Here is a 25,467-nt window from a genome sequence, read left to right as displayed (position 1 = left end):
GTTTACAAAGCAAAACACTTTACCAACCAAGCCATTCCCCAAAGCCTGTCTCCTGGCCTCTTAATCAATGTAGTGAAGATTGCACCAATCATTTTTTAGGGAATATGAGAAGAATTAGAGAATCATGACAGCAAAGCAAGAAGGAGACTCTCTTGCACATACTAAGCATGTTCTTGTTCCAATTCCCCTTGCTGTTATAAAATATCTCGATCAAAAGCAACTTAGAAGGGATTTGCTTTAGCTCTTAATTCCAGGCTTCAGTTAATCATAACAGGAAGTCAAGGTGGTGACTTTAGTCACTTCACATCGGCAGTCGAAAGAGAGAGAAATGGATACACACGTGCTTACTTGCTTGTGCTCAGCTTGATATTTTACTCTTATATAGTCTGGGATGCAAGTCTAGGGGATGGCACTACCCACAGTGGACTGCGTCTCCCCACATCAATTAAAGGCAGTCTTCCACAGATTTACTCACAGGCCTACCAAGTGCGGACAATCCTTTATTAATTCCAGATGGTTGTGGGTTATGTCAAGTTGAAAATAAACTTAATCATCACAAGTACTAGGTGACTTTAGTGTCTCATCTTTAAGAAAGGGAGCTTTGGGGGAGCAACCAGTTAGCACAAAGTACTTATTTGAATAAGGTCAAAGGGGACTTCCTCTGCCAGCACCATGCCCACTGCCTCACAGTTGGCAGACATGACGGTTTGATAGCCACATGTTGCCCTCTGGCTTGGTCTCCAGGAGCACACAGAAAGTGAGCAGCTCTCAGGATGAGGAGGATCCAGCCCTAGTATTGCTGTCATCTCAGTGCCAGCAGTGAGACCCTTAGGAACATGGCTGTGATGGGGCCTGGTCCTGTCTCCTTCCAGTCTCATCACCTCCTGCTTTAGCCAACCAGCATGTTTCTCCTGACCCAAACATTATGACAAGTGATAGACCTGTGCCATGCCCACTTGTGCCATGGGCACCCAGGCTGCACACCCTCAACGCAGCAGCACAGCCCAGATTGCAGCCTTGTACCCTGGGATCAGACGGGAAAGATGCGCTGAGATGCAGGACGGTGCGCCCTGGTTCTCCCTAAGCACAGCTGGCTTAGGTCTGGAGTACATCAGACCTCGCAATCCAAGCGTAGCCAGGACTCCGGCTACAGTTGTAGGGACAGAAATGACTCAGAAGCTTGGACTTGGGGGAATGTTCTCGCCACGGAGACCTGGTTGGGAAACACGCTGCATGGAGGGGATATTACCACAGGAAGACCCCAGCACCTTGACTCCGAAGACAGACCGAAGCAGACTTTCAGGACTCGAGGAAGTGCTGGTGAGGGGTGAGGGGTGAGGGGGATGGGAAGGCGGCAAAGCTCAAGACCGGAGCTTTTGTTTCTGCTGTTTCTCTGCCTTTCATCTCGGGTGCCTTGAGTTCTGCTGAAAAAAATAGAGTATAAATAAATGATCAAACAACATGACAGTGCTCGTTCCCCGCCAGCCGGCGACCTTGAAAGGGTCTTCAGTATTATGCCTTTGTTCTCCTCTGGATCTTGTCACACTTGTTCCACTCAACAGCACTGTCGAGCCAGCTCAACACACCAAGCGGAGCCCTGCCTCTCTCCTCAAGTAGCTTCCCAGTCCACGGTTCAGTGGGCACCAAGTAGAGCCCCAGTATGCCAGAGTTCCAAGCCTGGGGCCACAGGGAACCACTATGAGTCTGGGGCTCTTGCCCTGAGTGGTATGAGAGTCATAGACTGAGCTGGTCCACTCGGATGGCATAAACTCTGAAGTCTTAACAGGCTGTGCACTAGTCCAACAGTGTGGGATCATGGAGTAGAGTCAGGAACCCTTCCAGCCGCTTGAGCATGGAGAGGAAGCTGGAGGTGCTAATCTATCTGACAGGCTGGGAATTCTAGGGCCAGGAATTTGGGAGTCCTTAATGTGTTGCCAGCAGTCGTGTGTCTATCCCAACTGTCTATCTCAAGGAACCTGGCATGGCCTAGGAAAGGAATGGAATTCTTCCGAGTGTACATAGCCGAGGCCATGTCAACATGAAGGTTCAATCCTGGGGCGACCACATGGGTCTGGCTCTGGAGAAATCCCGTCTATGTCTCCCTATAATGACCCAGGAGAAATACCTGGGCTGTCCTCGAATGAGAGGTACCAAGTGGGGTCCAAACCCCTTCTGTATTTTCCCAGCAACATTCTTCTATTTCAACTTACTGGTCCAGAAAATGGGTACATGTCTCCTCTCAGAGTGCCGAGACCAATGGGCAGTGACAATAGATGCCTCTGACTCCCATTAAAGTCATGGGCTGGAGGCACAGCAGTTTCTCAGAACCCTTACAACCGTCTCTCCCAACAATACTGCTGCAGGTGCTGCGCTGGAGGGACAGTGAGGCCAGCAGTCCCTGGCCAAGAGCCACATGCAGAAATGCAGGACAAGGAACATGATCCAGGAGTGAGGAGGCCATGCCTCCTGCTCTCACAGGCTACCCACCAGCCCAGCCTGCTAACACTGCTCTGTGGCTGGTTCGTGCCAGCAACTGGGCTGCCTGAACATGAGTATCTGTCAGGTAAGAATGACATCCTGCTGACAGCCTGGGGCTCCCAACCTAAGGCCATCCTTCCTGGATGCCACAGTACTGTCCCCTAGAGGACAGGCATTGAAGACAAAAGACCACCTGCTGTGTGAGTCCTATTCTGAGTACCTGTCATAGCACACCACACGCAGGGGACAGAGGGCTCCCACTGCGGAGGAGAACGGACAAACAAGGGGAGCCCACGGGGGCTGGCTGGAGCAGGGGATTTTCAGGGGAGATGCCAATGCTGGTACAGGGTGAGAGTCTAGGGGATACCATAGGCAAGAGGTGCCAGCTGGTGTTATCAGGGCTGGGTGATAGTCTTGTTTCTGTTTCTTCTTTTTAGGGAGCAAATTCATTCCTTCTGCTCTAGACAGGGTCCAAGATAGTCTTGTAACTTGAGTTTAGGTCAAGTGCCTCAGAGAAGGCCTGGCCCCTCAAAGGACAGTGCCCTGAGACTGGACCTGAAGAGAAGGAGAAGGGCAGCTTCAGGCGAGGTTGTTGTTTATACTTTTGAAGTGAGCAGGGTGGGTCCGGTGGTGTGGCTCAGTGGCAGCGCACTTACGAACACTCCAGTCGCCGGGTTCCATCCCCAACACCATGAGACCAAAGCAAACAGGTTTCGTGTGTATGTGACCCACTCCTACCTCTCTGTGAAGACAAAACTAGTAAGAAGGGCCCTGTGTATGTCCACCCCGGGCAGGTGAGCCGTCATCCTTGGAAACGCCATCAGAGGTCCCATGTGCTCCGCAGACTAGATCCCCTGCTGCCAACTGGCACCCTTTCCCACTTGGGACAGCGCAGTCTGCGGGATTGGGGTCCCTCTGTGAAATGCAGGAAAGGATTCGCATTGCCCCATAGAGGAAGTACTAGGTATTTTCTGAGCATCCACTTCATGCCCAGGCCCTGCCAACCTTGCTCAGGGAGCCCTGAGAAAACCAGTCCTTCACCCGGTGGCAATGGGCAAGGAAGCATGGCTGGGCTGTGAGCACAGGTCCGTCCTGAAGCTGGAGAACCCTCACCTGCACATGCCACAGGGCGGGCTGCGCTCTTCCCATCCATCCTGCCCTTACAGCAGAGCCGGCCTGGCTGGTCTCCAGGACTGGTTCTCAGCATTTTCTGTGGTCATCATTCACTGAGGCTCCTGCCCACGAGTCTCCAATTTCACTGTGAGCTCATTGAGCAGTGGCAACACTCCCAACCCCATTTAGGAATCTCATTCTTCTGCAGGACTAGAGGGACGGTAAGGAGGTGGGGGTGGGGGACAGGGGACAAAAGTGGCTTCAAGCTAGCACCTTCCTCATGGCCACCATGGGCAGGCCTTGGGCCTAACAGGGTCCCTCTACCCCAGTGCAACCTCTCTAGGCTGTGGGGTCTATGTTTCTAAACCACAGCAAGGATGTGGCAGAAAACCTGGGACACGGGTGCAGCATAAGAGGTCCAGATGACATGGGCACAATGACATATGCTGGCAGCACTTCAGTGAAGACTGACAAACCTAAGTCATGTCTCTTAGACAGAGAGAAGGCTCCCGGGTAGAACTGAGGAACAAGCGGTCTGAGCATTCTCCTTTGGTAGTCAGAGGCATTAAGGGCTGAGTGTAGGCTCTGCTGAATTCCCCATTTTAGGGGCTGCTATTAAATGGGACTATGATGATACTGGTGGTCCCATTTGCTCCTGTAAGTGATTCTTGGAAATTCTATCTCCTCCCACCCCATCACCCCTCCCCATTGAAAACGCCATTGTCTCTTCTACTAGTCAGATGAACACTAGAGGCCCAGGTAGGCGGGGGAGGCCACACAGCTAAGGGCTATGTGGATGCCATCCCCAGTCTCTGAGGGATCCCTCCAAGCTCTAACCGGGACGTGGGCAGCATGACCCATGGGATGTAACCCATAGAGGTCTGGAGAGGTCAAATTCTCTTCACTATTTCTCACCACACTCAGCCACACAGAGCAGGCTCAGGGATCCAACAAGTTTCCACGTAGAGTCAGCCAGGGTGAGCAGCACAGACACCTGCAGCTAGAAGCCAGTGTCCTTCACACCTTCAACCACAGGCAAAATATGGTGTCAAGACACCTGGTGTGTTGCAATAGAAATAATTACTTGACAATTAAAATTAAGGGGGAAAAATGTCATCCTTGTAACTAATACCTGTAGACCCCTTCATGAATCAAGAAAACGCCTGCAGTCCTTCCTGCCAGTAGGTGGTCTGAATTGATCCTTTTACTATATGAGTTCTGGGAATCAAACTCAGGTCATCAGATTTGGCAGCAAGCTCCTTTACCCACTGAGCCATCTTGCTGGTCCTCAACCCCTTTTCCTTCTAATTAAAATGTTCACCTAATAGTTCATTGACAAAAAAAAAAAAATTGTTTGGCCATTGAAAAGCAGAGCCTATTGATGTCACCATACACCGTGGGGCATCCAGACTTGATATCTGTGTGGACTTTGACAAGACCCCTCAGGCTTTCCAAGCCAACCAAGACGTCCAAAGGCTCGGCTGAGGAGCTGAAAGTTCTCAGTTGGAGAATTGGAAAACCTAGAACTTCACCTAATAGGCATCAGGGCCTCCTCTCTGGGGACTCTTGGGTGACTCCTGACCTTCTCTGGGACCCACTGGACTAGACTGATCGAGAAGACTCGTCTATATCTCCAAGATTCTGCCCGCTCTGGCTTGGGGGCCACTCTGGGAGTCTCGGGCCCAGATGTATGAATTGAGCACAAGTCTCATTTGCTCAGTGCTTGACTGGGCCCCTGTGTCCACACAGCTTCAGACTGAGGGCAGCCCAGGCCTCCAGTGGAGAAGCATCTGATCCCCTCTTGCAGAGCAGGAAGCTGAGACTTCAAGGAGTGAACCTGTCTTCCATACCCCTGCCAAGCAGGCTCTGAGGTGAGCCATTCTCTGGCTCTGCCTCCTCCCCCATAAGTTGCAGAGAGAGGAGCTGCATTCTCCTCACAGTGGTACCACGAGGGCCACCGCTGTCATTCCTGTGTCACTGGAAGGCAGACACTCATCTTATAAACCCAGTGGTCTGACTAGGCATGTAAACATGACAGTGGTGCTTATGCGGTCCCTCTGCCCACCACAGAGGCTCCCACTGTATGGAGGAAGCTCACAGGTAGTAGTTTAGTACACGATGGAGCTGTGTCAAGGCCAAGAGTCCCATGAGGAGGCTGCCTGGAGGAACAGAGACAGGAAGAGGGTGATGTCTCAAGGAACTCTATGCCATGGGGGACGGAGTGTGGATCAACTGAATGACACAAGCTTGGCGTGCTCATCCTACCCCCTAGGAAGGGGCTGTGAGGCTAACAAGGCAGGCAGGAGGCCATGCCTGCAACACAGAGCTGCTGGGGACAGGTGAATCGCAGCGCCATTTCCAAACCAACATCCACCCTTGAGCGTTGTGTGCTCACCAAATCTGGACTCTCTTCATCCGTCCCTCTCTTGGTGGCCTTGAATCTTGTAAGGCTCATGATCCTCCAGCCAAGGACCTATGAGTGTTGGGTATTTTTTGTGTGTGTTCATGACCCACCTAACAGCCAGGGGAATGTACCACAAGGAACAGAAACTGAGCAGAATGAAGGCGTAGCTTTGTCAGTACCAGCACATAGTAGGTAGTCAGTGCTTTAATAGGATGAACAGAGGTGAAGCCAGGGACACTGCAGGTGAGGTTCAGGATCCCAAGAGAGGCTTCCTCTAGCCTATCCCCCTCCAGATCTTGTTCACCAGAATGTTGAGCAAACCTACTATGTGCCAGGCACTTTCCCCTTACTTTGCTTCTAAAAGGCACACAATGATTCTATGAGGCAAGGTAAGACTCTGACCCACTGTCATGCACTCCATGAGAAAGTGCAGAGCTGAAATTTTGACTCAAATTTAACTGGCTCCAGAAGCCTTTTTCTTAGTCACTCAATTTTACTGTTTCTCAAACTCACAGCCTCAGTAATTTGCCTCTTTAGTTTAAGCATCTGTTGTTCAATATTTGAGGTCTGTGTTATGGTACGTCATCAGACATTCCCACGGTAGTATGAACGTATATTTTGATAAGAGCATCTGGGTTGTGCATATGTTAATAGAGTGGCCACATTAATGTTAGTACTGTTAATGTTACCGCTCTAACATCTACACCTCATCGTGACCATTAAATGCATTCACCTTCACAACCCTCTGGGGCATCGAAGGTGACATTGCATCAAAGATTCACCCCTTCTGACTCCCCCTGCCCCATTGCTGGTAAGAGCTGTCTTCCTACCTTTCCGTGAAAGGCCGCAGACCCAGCCGTCCCAGGAGATGGAAACTCTGTAACCTTGAACATCTCCCTTTAATGTCTCTGATGATCAAAGAGTCAGGTAAGGGGGATGGCACTTCACATAAATAGCTGAGTGATTTTCCCAGTCACTTAGAGTCCAAGGAGGTGGCTTCCCAGCAGATTCCCTACACCACACGAAAACTACTGAAGGAGAAAGGAACTCAGAGCTTTCCAGTGCCCGGAACACGCACCACTAAAGGATATCGGGAGACACTTAGACAGGAGAGAGTGACTTGTACGTCCCAGAGTTCAAGTTGAGAACAATGAAGAAAAGGGAGCCTGGATGGACCAATCGCTGGGCAGGTCAGATGACAAAAGCCAGCAGGTCTTTCTCCCACTAAGATTTATCTCATTTCTAGGCATCTAATCCCAGCTACTCAGGAGGCTAAGGTGAGAGGATCACAAGTTCAAAGCCAGCTTGGGCAATTTACTGAAACTTGTCTCAGAATAAAAAATAAGAAGATGTGTACTTGCTTGACACACGGGGATTCTAGATTCAATCCAAGAAAGCCTGCAAAAGAAGAGACCCCTTCCAAACCCTCCTGTGTGCTCACGGCCGTATCTACAACCGGGAAGAATGGCTGCACCCACAACACAAGCAACGGGGACTTAGTCTCACGTTCTTTGAACCAGTGTGACCCAGATTCGAGCCCACTGAAGTGTTCTCTGCCTGGACAACTCCTTGGGCTGTAAGTCTCTGTGTCTCTGCACTTCCTGTGGTCTCTCCTTGTCCAGGACCTGTTATTGTCCATGACGACAGCTCCATCAGTGTGGTATAGTAAGGCATCTTGAGGGAGGGAGAGAAAGGCCTGTTCCCATGGCTTTTATTACACTCCATGGTCTCTAAGTATTACTCTCAGAATCTCTCAGGTGATCAATACGTATACTGAGCTTTGATCTAGGCTTACAGATGCAAGTGAACCACAGCAACCCAGGGCTCTGGACTATTGCTGGTGCTTCCAACCTAATGTGTCCACTGAAAGAAGGAGGGATCGACCAGGAGCCAGGCCAAAATGGCTCTGATATTGATCACCTCTGACTTTTTACCTAAGACTTAAGACCCCAGACCCCACATGTCTCATGTAGCTCAGGCTGTCCCCTAAGTCCTTCTGTAACCAAGGATGGTCTTGAACTTCTTGTTGCCTTACCTCAGTCTCCTGAGAGCAGGGATTACGGGCAGGTAATACCTTGCTAGTTTATGCAGTGTTGGAGCTGAACCCAGGGCTTCAGGCAATGCTAGACAAGCACTCCGTCAGCTGAGCTGCATTGCCAGCACAAGACAAAGTCTTACCTCTAAACCACTGACTTTTCACTAAGCCTTTAGCCAGGCCACTGACTTGTCCAAGCAGCGTGTCCAGCCGCCAACTCTTTTGTCCCATGTGACTCTGGAAAGCCAGGACCCAGGTAGCCCAGCTCAAAGGGAGGCAAGGTCACCCAAGAACTATAGTCCAGCAACCTATGGCTCCCAAACAACTCAGGCCTCATGCCCATGGTCCCCAAACTTCATGGACACTGTCATTTGTACCCTTGTCCCTTACAAGTCACTTCTCTGTCCCTCCACCTCCCATATCACCCTCAGGGTTCCCCCAACACTCCATGAATCTCCCTAAGCCCCAACCAGGAGCTCTTGTCCATTTCCCTCTTCTCTGCTTGTTGTGATGAATCCCAGAGCTTGTCCGACACTGTCAGCATGAAAAAGAAAAGCAGCTGACAGCAGGAAGACGCTCATCCACACACAGCCTGTCCTTCCTGGTGATTGCAGGAACACACTTTATTCATTGATTTTCCTTTGAGTCCACTGAATGCTCTGACCTCATCCTTCTCTGTTCCAGCACACAGATTCAGGGGAGATCCTTCCTTAAGTGAGCTCCACGGCTGTTTGCACCCCAAACCTTCCTTGCTCACCCACAGTGAACACTCCAGGTACCTCCCCAGATTCGTGGGTGATCTAGGCACCTTCTTCCAAGGCATATCCATAGCGTATGTATAGAGAGGGTTCATCCATAGGCTGGATGTAGAGAGATTCCGTCTGCAGATTGTATGAGGAGAGGGTCCAACTGCACATCTATTTGTACTCAATACTGGCAGAAGTAAACTCAGAACGGATAGAGAGTGGCAGGAACTGTGTCACCTGCTAAGCACACACAACTGGAGAGTTGATGCAGGCACTTGACCCTGCCAGTGACCTTGACAATTTGCCTCACGATGTCCCTTTGAAACTTGACCACAGGTCACTGCAGCCAGAAGGTCAATGTCTCTGGTCACGTTCGTGTCTCCTCCAGCTCTCAAAACTTGCAAACCTGCCTGTGGGGCAGGCATTTTCAAGCAGCATAGATCAATTGGAAAAGTGGATTATCTCCAGTTAGTGACTAATAATAAGATAATAACACTATAACCGCCCTCAAAAGTGCGTAGGAGCTGAAGAAATTGTGGCAAAAGCCGAAAAATTGAATTAAGTTATGCAAAAAAAAAAGAAAGAAAGAAAAGGAAGAAAACCCAAAAGCATGTGGCCTTGTGGAGAGGCAAAGAACAGTTAATTTAGCATCAGAATTAAATTACTCCTCTGTTGTAGATGAATTTCGCGTGGCAAAATGAAGAGGGATGTATTTAAACAACCGTGAGTTTATAAATCCGATAAATCGTCAGGGTCTCCTTCACATGTCTTAGTTCACATTCCTAACCTGTAACATCTTCCCTCGGTTCTCAGCACAGCGGGCTGTGTGCATGGCTCCTCGCCACTCATCCCAGCTCTGTCTACCAACTGCTTCCTGTTTCTCAGTCTGTCCCCGGGGTACACACACACAAACACACACACACACACACACCTGAACATCGTCCCAAGTCGTCCTGACAGCCTCCTCATCTTCCCTTCGGTCTCAACACAGGGGGGCTTTCTCTGGCCACCTCCCCTCCCATCTACTTCTTCCTGTGTCTCAGGCCACTTGTCTGTTGCTGTGACAGAACACTGGAGATGAGATCATTTACAAGAAAAGAGCTTTTGTTTTGGTTCGAGTGGCTGGGAAGTCTACTATCCCAATGACAGGCATCAGAAAGGCCCAGAAAGGCCGAAATCTCAAGAGACCTTCCCAACTCCTGTGAGAGAAACATTTAGCCCCGCACCTCCCAGCACCTTCCTCTGGTCCCCGTCATGCACACTGTTTCCAGCGCATGGACTTCTGGGAGCCTGCTCACACCCAGCATCCTTCTCCCAGCCCTGACCACACGGTACTGTCAGAAACAATCTACTACAGCCAGTGCTGCCCTCATAGGCTTGGGGGTGGGGGGATGAGGTACCGGTGAGTGAGCTATGCCACTCATCCACCTCGGCCTGGAGCAGGAACCAGACCCCATGGGCCTAGCTCTTCTCATCCATGAAATTACCCCCCTCAGGGGTCCATTTTGAGCATCTGATAAATGACTGGAGTCAAGGCAGATCCAACAAAGCCTAGAATATGGCTGTCCTCTGTGCATTTTGTGTGTGTGTGTGTGTGTGTGTGTGTGTGTGTGTGTGTGTGTGTGTGTGTGCATATGCACAGTCCACAGTCTATTTGTGAAGGTCAGAAGACAGTTTGTAGAAGTCAGCTCTTTCCCTCTGCCATGTGGGTTCCAGGGATTGAACTAGCTTAGCATTGAGCATTTTTCCACCAGTGAAGCCATCTTGCTGGCCTCTGTGTGCATATTTAAAACTCTCTTTGTTTTTAAGACAGGGTGTCGTGTAGCCCAAGTTGGCTTCAAACTCCCTCCGTAGCCCAGGACGACTTTGACCTTCTTTCTGAGCCTCCTGCCTCCGCCTCCCAGAGGCTAAGAAGACCACACATCGTGTTCACAGTGCTGGGCATTGAACCTGGGAACTTGGGCACAGTAGGAAAGTCCTCGATCAACTGAGCGACATCCCAGCCCTAAGCTTTTTAGTACAGGCTATCTCAGGTATACATTAGGGAAAATATTACAGTTCACTGCTAACTCACCACCAAGCTCCCAGAACAGTCAAGCCGTGGCCTATCTCACCTCATCCTCCCTTCCCCGGTGCCCCCACCTAGGTTATTTAGAAGGAGATTTCAAATGTCGTCATATCGTTAGACAATCGGCAAGTTCCCCTAAAATAAAGGGAGGGAGGGTGTTGGTTTAGTGTGCTTTATTTGTGAGGGAGGGCGAATCTCATTATTTAGCCCAGCTAGCCTGGAATGTGAGATCCTCCTGCCTCAACTTCCTGAGTACTGGGATCACAGGTGAGTCCAATTATGCCCAGCTGGGTCCCTTTTAAAAACATAGGCACAATATTGTTTTCACATCAAAAAAATAATAATACATCCTACCATTGTTGAAACCTGAAACTGACTTATGTCTGCCTTAGCCATCTCTGTATCTTAACACCTCAGAGAAGGGTTAGCCGAGGGGGTGTCCAGGTGGGGGCAGGGTGTCGAAGCTCCAGTGTGACAAGCTTCCAGCTCTCATCACCCCAAACTCATCTCTGTTTTGTGGGCCGTTTTGATCTCTGACCATCTACACACTGGCTACTTTGAGTTACTGTTTAATACAGCGGTTCTCAACTTGTGAGTTAAGACCCCTTGGGGGCTCACACATAAGATAGCCAGCATCTCATACATTTACATTAGGATTCATAACAGTAGCAAAATTGCAGTTATGAGGTAGCAACAAAATAATTATATTCTTGGGGGTCACCATCGCAACCTGAGGAACTGCATTAAAGGGTCACAGCATCATGCAAGTTGAGAACCACCGTGCTAGAGGGTCTGCCCCTGCTTGCCTGGTTACACTGCTCGCTCTCTCTCTCTCTCTCTCTCTCTCTCTCTCTGTGCGCGCACGTGTGTGTGTGCGTGCGTGCGTGTGTGTGTGTGTGTGTGTGTGTGTGTGTGTTGATGGTACACTGGAATGGAAGACAGCACTGGTTTAATAGCTACAGCTCTCAGGGTGGAGAATGAGTGGTTCTGAGGAGAGGAGAGGAGAGGAGAGGAGAGGAGAGGAGAGGAGAGGAGAGGAGAGGAGAGGAGTGGAGAGGAGAGGAGAGGAGAGGGCAGCAAGGACATCCAGACATATTTGCTCCCTGACAGAAAGCTCAGTCTGTTTAGATACCAGGATACCATGAGAAGTCAGACCCAACTTAATACAACCAGTCTAGGTTGGTGTCAAGGAAGGAAGAATGAGGGACAGCTAGACCACATGGAAAATAAAAATACAGCCTGAAGGGTGTTGATGAGGAAGTGGTCCACGGAGCAGGACGAAGACAGCACAGAATTAGAGCCGTGCCTTCAGGAGCCTCAGACACACAACAGAGCTGCTTTTTCAATCCAATGGGAAAAGGAGACATTGTTTATTAATGATGCCTGTGCAAGCCGCTATCTTTTGGAAGCAGGTTAAAATCTCATGTTACATTATACACGTAAACCCCGGGAGGACTGGAGAGCTAACAGCCAAAAACATTTTTTAAAGCAATAGATATCATGAAAGAAAATGTTGGAGCTGGCAAAAAAAAAAAGTCTCGGGTATCAAAAAAGTAATGTTTCAAAAGAAAGACACAGAGTTGGGAAGCTGACTCAGGGAATCAGAATGCTTACCACACAGGCTTGAGGGCCTGAGCTGAATTACCCAGCACCCATGGAAAGACAGGTGTGGTCTCACATATTCCTAATCTCGGAGGCGGAGGCGGAGGCGGAGGCGAGAGGCAAGAGGCAGAGACAGGAGGGTCCCTAGAACAGCCTCCAAAATGTTCCAGCTTCTGGCTGGAAGGAAACCCTGCCTCAAGTCAGTAAGATGGGGGGGGGGTGGGGGCAGGCCTCCCTACTCCCTCTTCTGGCCCCCACGGATGCACACACATGCATATATCACCCCCAATCACCACCTTACAATAAACTTCTTATTGAAAAAATAAATTTTAAAAGGACATTTCATTACACAAGCATTACTTTTATGACAACAGAGAACGTTTATAAAGTCAATACGAAAAGTAGCAATTCGGGTATAAAACTGTTTGCAACACAGTTGCGACACAAAAAGCTAGTGCCCGTGCATGCAAAGAGTAGCTGCCTACTCCTAATGATCAAGGAGGATTGGAGTTGGGCAGAGATGATTCTAGGCCAGGCATGGCACACGACTAAGTGGTCAACTCACATATTAAAGATGAACAAAGTTTACAAGAAGTTGAAATTATAGGGACCGTGAAGTTTCATGTTGCCTCCATCACCCGTGGAAAAATGCTAAGCAGTGCTAGCGTGGCCCGCTGGAGTGACCGAAAGGGAAGAGCTGGCTCTCAGGTTGCTGAGGAGAGTGTGAAGTGTTACAAGGTTTTCCGTGGAGCCACCTAGCAACATTGTCTAGCATAAAAAATACATGTGCCCTTCCATAGAGGAACCAGAGACTGGAATTGTGTTTGGTGGAGATAAAAGCCCTGGTTGGAGAGTGAGAGCACATGAATGTTGCTGTAGCACTGTTTAGAGCAGAGGATAAAAAACCGGAAATAAAGTGAGTGTCTATGGGTGAGGAAAGATTCCTCGGAGAAATCAGGGCACTCACTCATCACTGTGAGAAATGATCTTCTGCCATCTTAAGACTGGACCCGAGCCAGGCTGTGGTGTTGTATCCTTTAATCCCAGCACTGCAGAGGCAGAGGCAGAGGCAGAGGCAGAGGCAGAGGCAGAGGCAGAGGCAGAGGCAGAGGCAGAGGCAGAGGCAGAGGCAGAGGCAGAGGCAGAGGCAGAGGCAGAGGCAGAGGCAGAGGCAGAGGCAGAGGCAGAGGATCCCTGAGTTCAAGGCCAGCCTGTTCTACAGAATGAGAACCAGGACAGCCAGAGCTACACAAAGAAACCCTGTCTCAAAAAACCATTAAACAAACAAGCAAACAAACAAAAAGACTGGTCCCAAGGATGCTACAGCCCTAGAGAGAGTCCTACTAGTGTGGTTGTTTGAATGGGGAAAGAGAGATGAAGTGCCAGTGTGTCCTGTGATCCCTGCGGACATGTATGGGTCTGTGAGGTTGACTCCATGGCTGTGACTCTTGTATGTGTTTTGGGAATGTGCATGTGTAGAAAAACAAAGCTGTCAACAAGGACATGAATGAGACATGAGAGATGTGTATGAAGAGAGGAGGTGAGTGCAGAAGCAAGAACAGCACAGACTAAAAGGGGGCACACCTGCAGGCTCGAGCCAGTTGGTGGCTATCTAACAGTAGTAGGCCTGTATGTCACAAGTAAGGACTAAGAGGGATGTAGAGGATGCAGAAATCCAGCAAGCCTGTCAGAGAGGAAGAGGGGTGTGCCTGACCTCTGTTGAGAGCTGGCTGCTAAGAAGCGTAGGCTGGGGGTAATAGCATGGGTCAGAGTCCACAGCTACATCTCGAGTGCTGTGTAGAGAAACACTGCTGTCCTCCCTGGAGGACCCTCTCAGTCTCGCAGTCCTGGGGCCTACTATAAGTAACCCTTACTGAACCCAACAGTTGCCCCAGTGAAGAAAATGAGGCTCTGAGAATGAGAAGCACCTTCCTGCAAGCCTTTGGGGCTCAAACCCTCTGTCCACCACCACCTCACGATGGCCTCCCAGGGTTCACAGAAGCCTCTTAGAGCAGAGCAAGCCTGGGCTAAGCACAAGAGCCAAGCTCAGGAGGAAGGAACCTGTTCAGTTCACACTCCTCATCACTCCACTCTGCACAGGGCAGAAGAGGAAGAGCTCACACAGGCTCTCCACACTTTGGAGCTCCGATTGTGTACTGGCCAACACTTTAAGACAGGCAGAGTGCAGTGTGCAGACTACAGTTATAACATTTGCGGGATATTAGGTTTGGCCTGGTTACCACCCTCAAGCCCCAATTGCTACCGAGGCTTCTAGAGCGGGAGAGAAGAGCATACCCAGGACACAATCAATGATTCCTGAATATGGAGTCCTACAGCGGGAGAAGCTCAGAGCAAGAATCTCAAGTCTGTTACATCCTAGCTGTGTGACCTTGGGCACCCTGTTTAATCTCTCTGTGCTTTGAGCTGTGCATGTATAAAGTGACCAATATGACAGAACTTCCGCCAAGGGTTTGTGGGTGAAGGTATTAGCATGAAGTGAAGGTTTCCTGGAGCCCAGCCCATCACAGCAAGTAAGCTGCTAAGACTTTGCTGTGAGCTCTCCACTTCTCCTTTGCCCCCACCCTTTTCAAATCAATGATGTATCAGTGGAGCTTTGTTCTGTTCCAATCCTGAGAAAGAGGGAGCATTTCAGGCAGAGTGCTTGCCTGGTGTGCTCGAAGCTCTGGGTTTTTATCCACCAGCAACTCTGAAAACCAGGTGTGGTGGTACATGCCTGGAATCCCAGCCCTTGGGAGATGAAGGCAGGAGGATTGGAAATTCGAGGTTCAGGAGCTGGAGAAGGCAGCTCAGTGGTTAAGAGCACTGGCTGCTCTTCTGGAGAACCCGGGTATGGGCCAGCACCCACGTGACAGCTCACAACTGTCTGTAACTCGGGTTCCAAGAAATACAAGCCCTCTTTTGGACTTTACACACATGTGGTCCACAGACATACACACAGGCAAAGCACATAAAATAAAATTAAAGTTATTCAGAGAGAGAGAATGAGAGAGAGAGAGAGAGAGAGAGAGAGAGAGAGAGAGAGAGAGAGAAAGAGAGAGAATTATCTATGGTCTGCATAACAACTCTGAGGCCAGCCTAGGTTATATGAGATCCTGTTTTGTTTTTTGTTTTTTTTTTAAAGGAAAATCATATTTTGGTACCAGAAACAAGGACTCAGCCTCTAGGAGCCTGGGCTGGGTAGAGTGAGCAGGGAAAGTGGTAGAGCTAGCCTAGCTTGTCCCAAACCTCCCAGGTCTGAGGGCTGATGTCACAGCAGGGGGCGCTGTTTGGAGAAAGCAGCAATCTGACTCCCTGTCCACCCACCCACCTCCATTTATTTCTTATTGAACCCAGTAGATACCAGGGAAGACGCTAGATCGAGCCTCGTAGGTACTCCAAAACCTTGGTCACGTGTCTGAAAAGCTGAGTCAGCCGCATGCGTGGCATTAGTCCTCAGAATGAGCTCGAGAACAGTGGGGAGAGGCCGTGAATGCCCCATCTGCAATCACTACTCTCTCACCACGGGGTCCAAATTACCTGGTGAAACAGCCGAAGGAGAGAAGGGTTGGTTTGCGCACGGTTTCAATCCACCAGGAGGGAGGGTGTGACAGAGGAACCTCTCCACTGAGGCCATCCCATCAGAGGTGAGGTGGCCGCTGTTCACATGACCCGAACCAGGAAAGAGGGGAAGAGGGAGGTCAGCGCTCTGCTCTCTCTTACTCTGTCCAGACTGTCAGCTCGTGGGATGATGATGCCCACCGTTCATAGTGGGTCCCTCCCACTCGGTTGGTTCTCTTTGGGAGACTTTCACAGACGTGCTCGCCCGTGTGCCTTGACCTCCTCGCTGATTCTAAATCTGGCTGACTGTGAAGACAGACTATCCCAGAGCCCCTAGTCCTAGCCTCAGATGACTGAGGAGCAAGAGGAGGCCAGGATTTCTTCGAGGGAATGATCCTTAGGGACATCTGGATAGAAAAACAAGCTTACCGCTCTCTTGGGCCTTTGAGTCTACAACTCAGGGTATCAGTAAGTACCTCCTTCCCTGGTGCCCAAGGCCCAGAGGATGACCTCTAACTGGCTCGAACCCCTCTTTGGCCCATCAGCCCGCATGTGATCTGCTCCTTTAAGCCCGCAGAGTGGGGAAAGTCAACTTCCGGTTTCCAAGAGGCAAGACCAGGCTTCGTATTTTCTGTTCAGAGGGAAGTAAAGGACACCTTCTCCAGGAAGCCTTCCTCACTGTGCCCTGTCACCCATCTTGCCCCAAGGACCTCAACACTTAGTCTTGTTCTTCCTTGAGCTTGGCACGCAGTCGACACCAGGCTGCTTCTATGGCCTCTCTTGCCTATCTCCCCCCTCCCCCTAGCCCCGGTCCCTCCCGGCACTGTGAGGGAATGATCCACCCACTCTCCAGGATCGCAGCTGCTGGCTGTGTGGTCGATTGCTTAGCATCCGCCTCTGGGAAGGTCTGTCCAGGAGGCAGACACCCACTGCCTCATGTCCTGACGCGCTCCACCGACTTCAGTTTTCTGTCCCATATGATTTCACCTCGAGGCCCTCTGCTTAAAGACTCTTTCCAGGGCCCCTCAGATTTCCTGCCGCGTCATTTGGCTTGCGGTTACTAGTTCCTCAAAGACTCTCTCTGAAACCATGACTGGAGCTCCTCACCCTCTGAGGGAACGGAGGGCCAGGCCTCCCTCCTCCTCCCTTCCCTTGCTTACATCCTGTCTCCCACATCATGCTGAGTGGCGCTGGGCTTTGTGACTCCTGAGTGGGGACCACATCTTTCCCACTTTCGTGTTTTATTCAGAGCGCGTGCTACCGATGGGAGCTTAACACGCAGCTGATATTTATCCAGGGCTTACCATGGGAAGATGGCAAGTGCGTTTTCACGTTATTTTATTTAATTATCAGAACAAGTACCTCCAGGCAGGCGGTGCTGCTCTACTTTTCAGACAGGGTGGGAACGACTTTCCACTCTGGGGTCTCATGGATAGGAGGCATTGAGATTTCGGTCTGATCTGCAGGGGCCACCCCCCAGTCCATGTGACACCCATCCCTGCCACCTCAGCAGTAACCACCTGCATGATCTGAAATTCATTTGCAAGGTCACCTCTTACGCTCTTACTTTCTTGCCACTAGATAAACCCCACCCTGCCAAATAGCTTCCCAGCCTCCCTGATCCTAACTGAGACACCATCTTTGGGCAGACCTTCTACCCCAGCCCCTGTCCTGGTGGGTCTCCCCACACACCATTGTCATTTTCCTCTCCTATGATGCTCAAGCCTCCACTTCCCTTCCTACAGACCCAGGCCTTTACCTCTGGGTCCGTGTGTCTTTATTGAGCACCTGCTGTGTGCCAGACACTTTACAAGAGGCAGACCTAACAGTCACACAGTCCAGCCCAGGACCTAACATCATAGCTAAGAAAATAAACACTTAAGGGAAGTGGGGGGGGGGCTGTGAGGTGCTGAAGTAGAGCGGGCATGAGGCAGTTGGGTAGCCTTTACTGGGTGGTTGCTTTCTGAACGGATACCTGTAGGCACTAGGGAATAAGCTAGCTCCTGCAGATGAACTTCCCTGGCGGATGGTACTGCTCAAAGGCCTGAGGTTGGTATGGAACATGGCATCTGGAGATACCCAGAAGAAAGGGCAGAGGAAGAAGAGGACCCATGAGGTGGGGGGCTGGTCAGTAGACCACTCAGGACCATTCCTGTCCACCCCCAATCTGCTCACCCAGAGACTTCATCTGTGATCTCACAGGACCCAGACCTCTCCTTCTACTGCGTGGGTCCTGGGAATCAAACTCACGTAGTCAGGCATGGCAGCAACTGCCTTTACACAACAAGTTGTCAATACTTCTGTGTCTCGTCTTCCCTGGCCACAGTGGCCTCCTCCTCCTCTTACTCCTCTTCCTCCTACTCCTCCTCCTCCTCCTCTTATTCCTCCTCCTCTCCCTCCTCCTCTTCCTCCTCCTCCTCTTCTTCCCCCTCCCCCTTCCTCCTCCTCTTCTTCCTCCTCCTCTTCCTCCTCCTTTTCCTCCTCCTCCTCTTCCTCTTCTTCCCCCTCCCCCTTCCTCCTCCTCCTCCTCTTCCTCCTCCACTTCCTCCTCCTTTTCCTCCTCCTCCTCTTCCTCTTCTTCCCCCTCCCCCTTCCTCCTCCTCTTCCTCTTTCTCTTCCTCCTCCTCCTTCTCCTCTTCCTTCTCCTCTTCCTCCTCCTTCTCCTCCTCCTCCCCCTCCTCCCTTGTGCTCCAGCTCTGGTTGCTCTTTGACCTCCCTGCCATCCCCTGCCCCACCATGTGCCCTTTTGATCTGAAATTCTCTCCTCTGTAACTATGTAATTAATTTTCTTTCATAATGTTCATGGGTGGCTCAGCTCCTGGGGAATCCCACACCCGCACTCAGGCTATGATTCATGGCTCTGGCTTGGGGTGGCAGTCCCCGGGAGAGAAGCAACCTCCCTCGGGGATTCTTGTCATGGACACCCCCATAGCAGAGCTCAGCTTCCTGCTGTCCTCAAGCTCAGAACAAATCGCATCCTCAGTTTATAAGCTGGGTGACCCATTGCCCCAGCCCCCCAAGGCTTGCTAGGGAGGATTTCTTGTCTCTAAGCATCTCCTTCTCCCAGCCCTGACATAACTGCCTGGCCTGGCCTGTCTCAGAAGCCCCATGAATGGCACCCCACCACACCCCCAGCGGCCATAGTCCAGCCCTGGATCTCTTGACTTCTGAGTGCCTTGGACCCCCTGCTCAGTCCCAGTGACCACAACACACTTCAGGCATCCTGAAAGTGGTCACCCAGCAACTCCTTGCTCTGGCAACGTCTAGGTGCCAAGGCTTCCACAAGGGACCAGAGACAGGATTTGACATCCAGAGAAGCAAGTCAGACAGGAGATATTTCAGATCATTAGTGAGAGTGTGTCAGTCTGCAAAAGTCAGCACAGTGGAGACAAAACAGGCCTTGGTATCAGTGGCCACTTATGTAAGTGCAAGATTACACCTTCCTGGAGGTGAGAGAAGCCAATGCCAAGACCTGAACAATACGCTTGGAAGGAAACGGCAAGTATAGGGGATCAGAGCCAGCACCATTTCCACACTTACAGATGAGGCTGAGCCCAGAGAAGTCAAATCCCTGCATGGGACCACACAGCAAATAGACAGCAGAACTGGAATCCAGGCCAGATGCAGCTGACTCCACACCTCTTCTTTCCCACCTTCCAGCTTCCTCCTGGTTCAAAACAATAAAGCCAATGGGTACCTGTAACCAAGGGCCCCTCCCTCTCCTACTGATTTGTCTTTTGCTGTGGCCGATCATGTTGCCTTGCTTGTAATTCTCCCCTCTATTGATTACTTGTGGCCTTTTCTTCTGGCCTTTGGGCATCTTCTAGACATCAAAAGGTCTTTTGAGCCCCTCTAGGATGGGTCTACATACTGGCTACTCTGGGCATGCCTTTTTTTTAAATGTGCATTCAGCAAACTCATACTGCAGACCTAGTATGTGCTGGGCAACCTTGGACATCAGGCTGAAACACCAAATACAAAGTGAAGCATCGCATGAGTAAGTACTGAGTAGAAAAAGGCAGCCTTCGGTGTCAAGATACCCCTGACTCTTCCTGGTGGGCCATGGTGTCCCGAATTACTCAGCCACTTGTCCAGCTTTGATTTGAGTACTTAATCCCATCAGTGTCCCTAGCCCCTCAGACTATTGTCTGGGCCAATTTAGAATTTTACACTGGCAAAGGAATTCCTTTTCTTCATGTACCTACTATGTGTTTGGCTGCGTTCCATGGCATAAACACAGTGGACAGAATCTCTGCCTTCCTGAGATTTCCATTCTGCTGGGAATAGAATGGAATCAAATGAATGATTTGCATCCCTAATTAATTAATTAGCATGCAGAGAAGAGAGAGAAAGAGAGTGTGGAGCAGAGAGGTCTCAGAACATGGCAACCAGCACCATGACACAGCCAGAGGCCTCAGCTTCCCGCTGCCCGCACCAGCATACATACCTGCTCCTTCCTCATACACAGTCACCTTAGTGTGGGTACCTGTGCTTACCCAGCTCTCCCCACATGGCCCTGACCCCCACTTCCCATCCCAAGTTCCCCTATGCTGGCCCAAGTGACTTCATCACTGGCTTGGGAACCAGGCTCACTGGAACCAGCCTGGCTGTTGCCTGCCCCAGAATTGGTTGACTCTTTCCCTTCAGGATGTTTCTTCTGCTCCAGTATCTTCTCCAACTGCTGCTGGACACTTCCCACCATCGTGTTAGCATTTACCATACTGTGTTGTTCTGCTTCCTGCTAACTGGTTAGTCATCTCTTCTTACACATCTCAACCTTTCACATTCCCCAGCCTGGAGTGTTCTCTCTATTCTCAGATCTCCACCCACCCCTATCTTGGCCTAGCTACTTCTGCCCCACAGGAAACGTGCTCTCTCTCTCTCTCTCTCTCTCTCTCTCTCTCTCTCTCTCTCTCTCTCTCGTGTGTGTGTGTATGTATGTGTGTGTGTGTGTGTGCTCACTAGCTGGCATGTGCACTCTAGCTGGCATGGAAATTCACAGTGATCCTCCTGCCTCTGCCTCCCAAGTGCTGGGATCACAGGCTTCCCTTCACTTTTCCTGAGACCCTCCCTCTCCTCAGGAGTCAGCCCAGTACCTCACACACAGTAGATGGTTGAGTTTGGATTTAAAAACAAAACAAAACAAAAAAAACCCTGAATGAGTTGACTTTGTACTTGTCTCTGTTGACCCATTGACTTGACCTAGGACCTTGGAATGTGACCTCTCTGGGCTCTTGCTCACCTAAAGGAAAAGTTCTTAGCACATAATTGAGGATCACTTGACCTGAGTGTGGCGTCAGTATGAACACATCCCCACACAGGAGTTTCTCTGTAAACTGGCTGAGGAGCTGATAGTCTTAATGCAAGGCCTTTCCTCAGAACGCTCGGAGGTTGGGTTCAGCCCAGATGATGGATTAGACTCTGAGGTCTGTCACTCCCTAAGTGTGAAAAATGATGCCAGATACTCGCATCTTACAGGTAACTCTGTTTCCTCACCTGTAAACGGGAGTACAATGACAGTCCTTTATAGGAGGCTTGTGGGATTCAGCATGGGTCAGCACCCAATAAATGTCAACTGATACCATAGCTATTAACACACAACAAGGGCAACTACAGCATAGGCTCGAGAACCTAGTTCTTGATAAATGAAAAGACAAGTTTCCAGAGAGGTTAAGTAACTGCCCAAGGTCAAACAACGAGGAAATGGCAGCCTTGCACATCAAGGCCAGGTCTGCTGCGCCCAAATCCCATGTTATTTCCACTCCATCAAAGAGGCAGCTCAAAATAGGCCTGTGGCATTTCGGCTAATTTCCTCTAAGCCCTTCCCAAGTAACAAACTGTAGTCACACAAAGCCGCTCCCTAGACATCCATTCAACAGCCACTAAGCACAAGTGCCTGGTGTGCCCGGAGCAGCAAATAGGGCCTGAACAGGGCCAGCTCTCCCAGGTGGCCTTTCTTGCCTACAGAAGGACCCTGTGACATATAACTCATTTGGAAAGAAAGGTCTGTGAGACAAGAAGTGTCCAAAAGATGAAGACAGGGAATGTTTTGGGCATTAAATGGGGTAGAGAAATGAGAGACAACCCCCTTGCTATACGCCAGGCTCCTTGCCTTTCTTCTGCCTTATGAAGACCACAAGGTAGCTACTTAGGCATCTTTTACCAAGAGTCTGCTATGGTTTAGAATGTCCTTGGGTGCCAAAGTCTTAACAGTGAACACGACTCAGGTCTCGCTCTTGAGGGGTTTTGAGGCAATGAGAAGGTCATGGAACAATGAAGTGTGGTCAACGTGGTGACTGAAGTCATAGCAGTGTGGCAAGCAATGAGCAGGGGGTGGCTGGGAAGCTCTAAAAGGAGTGGACAAGTGCTTAAGGACCCACTTTTCAGACACTGAAACTGAGTCTTCAGGAAGCCAACTTGGATAGAGTATGGCAATTGTCCAAGTCCCGAGTTAAGCTGTGTCCCCAGGCCTATTCTCTCTGCAGTAGTCTCCACTGTCTCTATGCTGGCTGTGGAGACCGCTTCCCTTCCCCCCACCCCTGTTGTTTTCCCGGTGACGATGTGGCCAGAAGATGAATCAAAAGCTGCGAATGCTACAGCCGCTGTCAGCAGTTCCGAGGTTAGCAGAGTCTGAGGACAAACAGAAGCATCTGAGATTCTGAGCAGAAGACCCAGGGGTTGATAGGGAGAGGGAAGGGATGAGAAGAACTGTTTTGCTCCCACTATGCATGGGAAGGTCAAAGGCAGCCAAGATGACAGGCATCAGTGAAGGGAAACCTCTCAGACACATATAAAACACCCAAATGTCTCTCCCAACTCCTCTGCTCAAAAGACCTGGGTGATCTCAGAAGCCTTGATACCTGCCCCTCACGTCTTCCTTAAGGATAGCAGTCCAACAGAAACACCCACCCAAGCCACTACTAAACCGTGCCTGGGATGAGCAAACTATCCTCTACCTCCTCTCTACTGCCATGTTCCTCCCACAACAGGAATCCAAGGCCCAAGAACCCTTTCCATGCAAGCCAGCTCCAGCCTCCACTAAAATTCCTTAGCACAGGTTGAAGAGCTCCTGCAATCCTCTTTCAGAACAAGAAAGACAGCTATCAGTCCTCAGCAGGGTCCTTCCAGTCTGAGAAGGGAGCCAAGATTGGGAGAAAAGGAAGTTTCATGCAGGTAGAGAAACAGGTAGTTTCTACCTGTGACTGGCAGATGAGAGGAAGGAGTTGGGCTCTGGGATTTACACCCAAGGAACTATTTCTACTTCAGTCACCTTCTGCGTGCACCCCTAATCTCTGGATCAATGAAAATTATCAAGCAGATCATCTCCAGGCAAAGTGAAGGATGGAATTATTAAATTATGAAATCAAACCATCTCTCTACACCCTTCAACTGACCCAATGGATTCACAGCTTTCTCTAGCCCCTCCCCCCGAAGGAAAGACGTACTCTAGACTCTCATATGGTCTCCTTTTACTTAGTCACAAAACCGATCAGAGGAAACATGCCATCCACAGAGTAAGCATTGTCTAAGTGCTTCAGTTCCCAGGGTCACATTAAGGAAAAGTTGCACACGCAGTCTGGAGAGGTGACGCAGGAAACAGCCCAGGCTCACGGTTCTGCTGAGCAAGAGAGGGCTCCTGTCTTTCCCTGCTCGTAACAGAGAGGTTTTTTTTTTAAATCAATCTCATTTATGAATGACAAGGGAAACTTGGAAAGATCCACCTACTTCTCCAGAAAACATTTTTATCTTTGAGATGAGTATTATAGCCCAAACCCCAGTCACCAGCCACCCTCCTTCTCATTCCTTCACAAGAATAATCTTTCCAAAATGTCTACTTGTGGAAGCAAGATGTAGAATTTCACAGAAAAGCTACAGAGCCACAGATAAAGCTATGCACACCTCTGTTAGCCAGAAAGAAAGATCAAGAAAAAAATGAGGAAGGAGATGCATCTATCCAGCCAGTAAAATAAAACAACCTCCCCTCCCCAAAAAGTGTGGAACCCATGCTTAGGGGAGGAAGAAAAGCACATAGAGACTATGTTTGTAATTACCCATCCAGGTTCTCTTCCAGGAGGAGAAGCAGCTGATTGAAGTTTTGTGAGAGTCTGACTGTGATGGGAGGGCTGTATTTGAAGCTCTGGGCACGTAGAGTTGGAATGAAAAGGAGGCTGATCTGGAAGAAACACCAAGGGGGGAGGGAAGTGGAGAGAGAGAGAGAGAGAGAGAGAGAGAGAGAGAGAGAGAGAGAGAGAGAGAGATCGCCAGCTACGCCTTCCTCCCAGCTCCAGGAGGCCCTGGACAGCGCTCATTCCGGAACTGTGGAACAGGAGTCGGGGAGGCCAGGCAGCCCGGCCTGGCCCGTCCGCGGACAACAGAGGCCCCGTAGCCCGGCCCCACTCCTGGCGGGCTACAGAGCGCTGGGAGCGCACAGAGTGGGGGAGCTGTCCAGTTCAGCACCACGGCGACGCAGTAGGTGGGCGCTCCTGCTCCGAGAGCTGTCCAGTCCAGCACCGCGGCGATGCTGTAGGTGAGAGCGCCCTGTCTCGGGGAGCTGTCCAGTTCAGCACCACGGCGATGCAGTAAGTGGAAGAGCCAGGCCGGGGTGAGCTGTCCGTTTCAGCACCACGGCGATGCTGTAGCTGGGAGCGCCTGGCCCGGGGCTGCGCGGCCGCGAGCGGGGGAGGCGGGCGGGCCTGCCTGCTGCAAGACGCCGGCTAGCGCGCCCCATCGCTCTCTCGCTCGCTGGCTTCCAAGGAGCTTTGCGGATCGGGGGAGGGAACCCCGCCTCGATTCTCCGGGAGAAACCCCCTCCCTCCCCCACTTCGCCGACACTACCCCCGCCGCCAACAACAATAACCGCGGCTGCTCGTCCTGCCGCCACCGCGCCCGCCAACCCTGCTGCCGCCGCCGCCGCCGCCGCCGCTGCCGCCGCCGCCGCCGGGGCACAACCATGGGAGGCGAGACCCCCTCACCGGTGCAGCTGAGCTCGAGGGCTTGCAGAAGACTGGGCAGTCTCCTCTGAAACGGAGGCACCCCGAGGACCCCCTCCCTCCCCAAGGAAGAGAACTGGCGAAGCCACGGATTTTCATGGCGCAGGCCGCAGAGCCGCGAACGAAGACCGAAGGTTGCTTCCCAGCTCTTCCAGTCTCTAACTGTCTAGGTCCGGACCATGAGAGATGGTGTTGAGAATTCGGCTGTACCCTGGCGCGCTGTGGAAGCCATCTCCAAATTAGCGATCACATATGGAAACTGGAGACCAGAATTTTAGGAAAAGAGATTAAGGCATCTCACTTGGGGGGGGTGGGGGGTGTCTTTTTATTTATTTTCCCTTTTTTAAAAAAAATCGCTGCAACTGGAACAGTTTTTTGATCTCAAAAGGCAAGCCTCTCTTCCCGTGTGATCTTTATAATTTACACACTTTTCCGTGAGCTTTCTTATCTCCCTTTTTTTATATCTCTCCATA

At 50.7% G+C, this 25,467-nt stretch overlaps 1 protein-coding gene and 1 long non-coding RNA gene across 6 annotated transcripts in view; one reads left to right on the top strand and one right to left on the bottom strand.

The window, feature by feature from the left end:
- Positions 1–488: 488 nt before the first annotated feature.
- Positions 489–24,191, bottom strand: LOC102554213 (uncharacterized). 5 transcript variants are annotated; one of them, XR_005487544.2, is made up of 5 exons: positions 24,056–24,191; positions 20,210–20,281; positions 19,545–19,671; positions 15,984–16,102; positions 489–1,424 (listed from the first exon to the last, which is right to left on the bottom strand). It is a non-coding gene; the product is annotated as an uncharacterized LOC102554213 (long non-coding RNA). The 5 variants fall into 5 exon arrangements; XR_593641.4 differs by lacking the exon at positions 20,210–20,281; XR_001838975.3 differs by lacking the exon at positions 20,210–20,281 and having other exon boundaries at positions 489–1,421.
- Positions 24,192–24,235: 44 nt separating this feature from the next.
- The window catches only part of Cacng2 (calcium voltage-gated channel auxiliary subunit gamma 2), a 127,467-nt gene continuing 126,235 nt past the window's right edge, over positions 24,236–25,467 (top strand). The window contains exon 1 of the mRNA XM_017595135.3: positions 24,236–25,382. The gene's annotated coding sequence lies outside the window, so the exon portion shown is untranslated. The remainder of the gene's footprint in view (positions 25,383–25,467) is intronic.

Source organism: Rattus norvegicus, chromosome 7 (assembly GCF_036323735.1).
Source record: "Rattus norvegicus strain BN/NHsdMcwi chromosome 7, GRCr8, whole genome shotgun sequence".
Lineage (NCBI taxonomy): Eukaryota > Metazoa > Chordata > Mammalia > Rodentia > Muridae > Rattus > Rattus norvegicus.
Note: the sequence above shows the minus strand (reverse complement) of the source record. Positions and strands in the feature narration are given on the sequence as shown.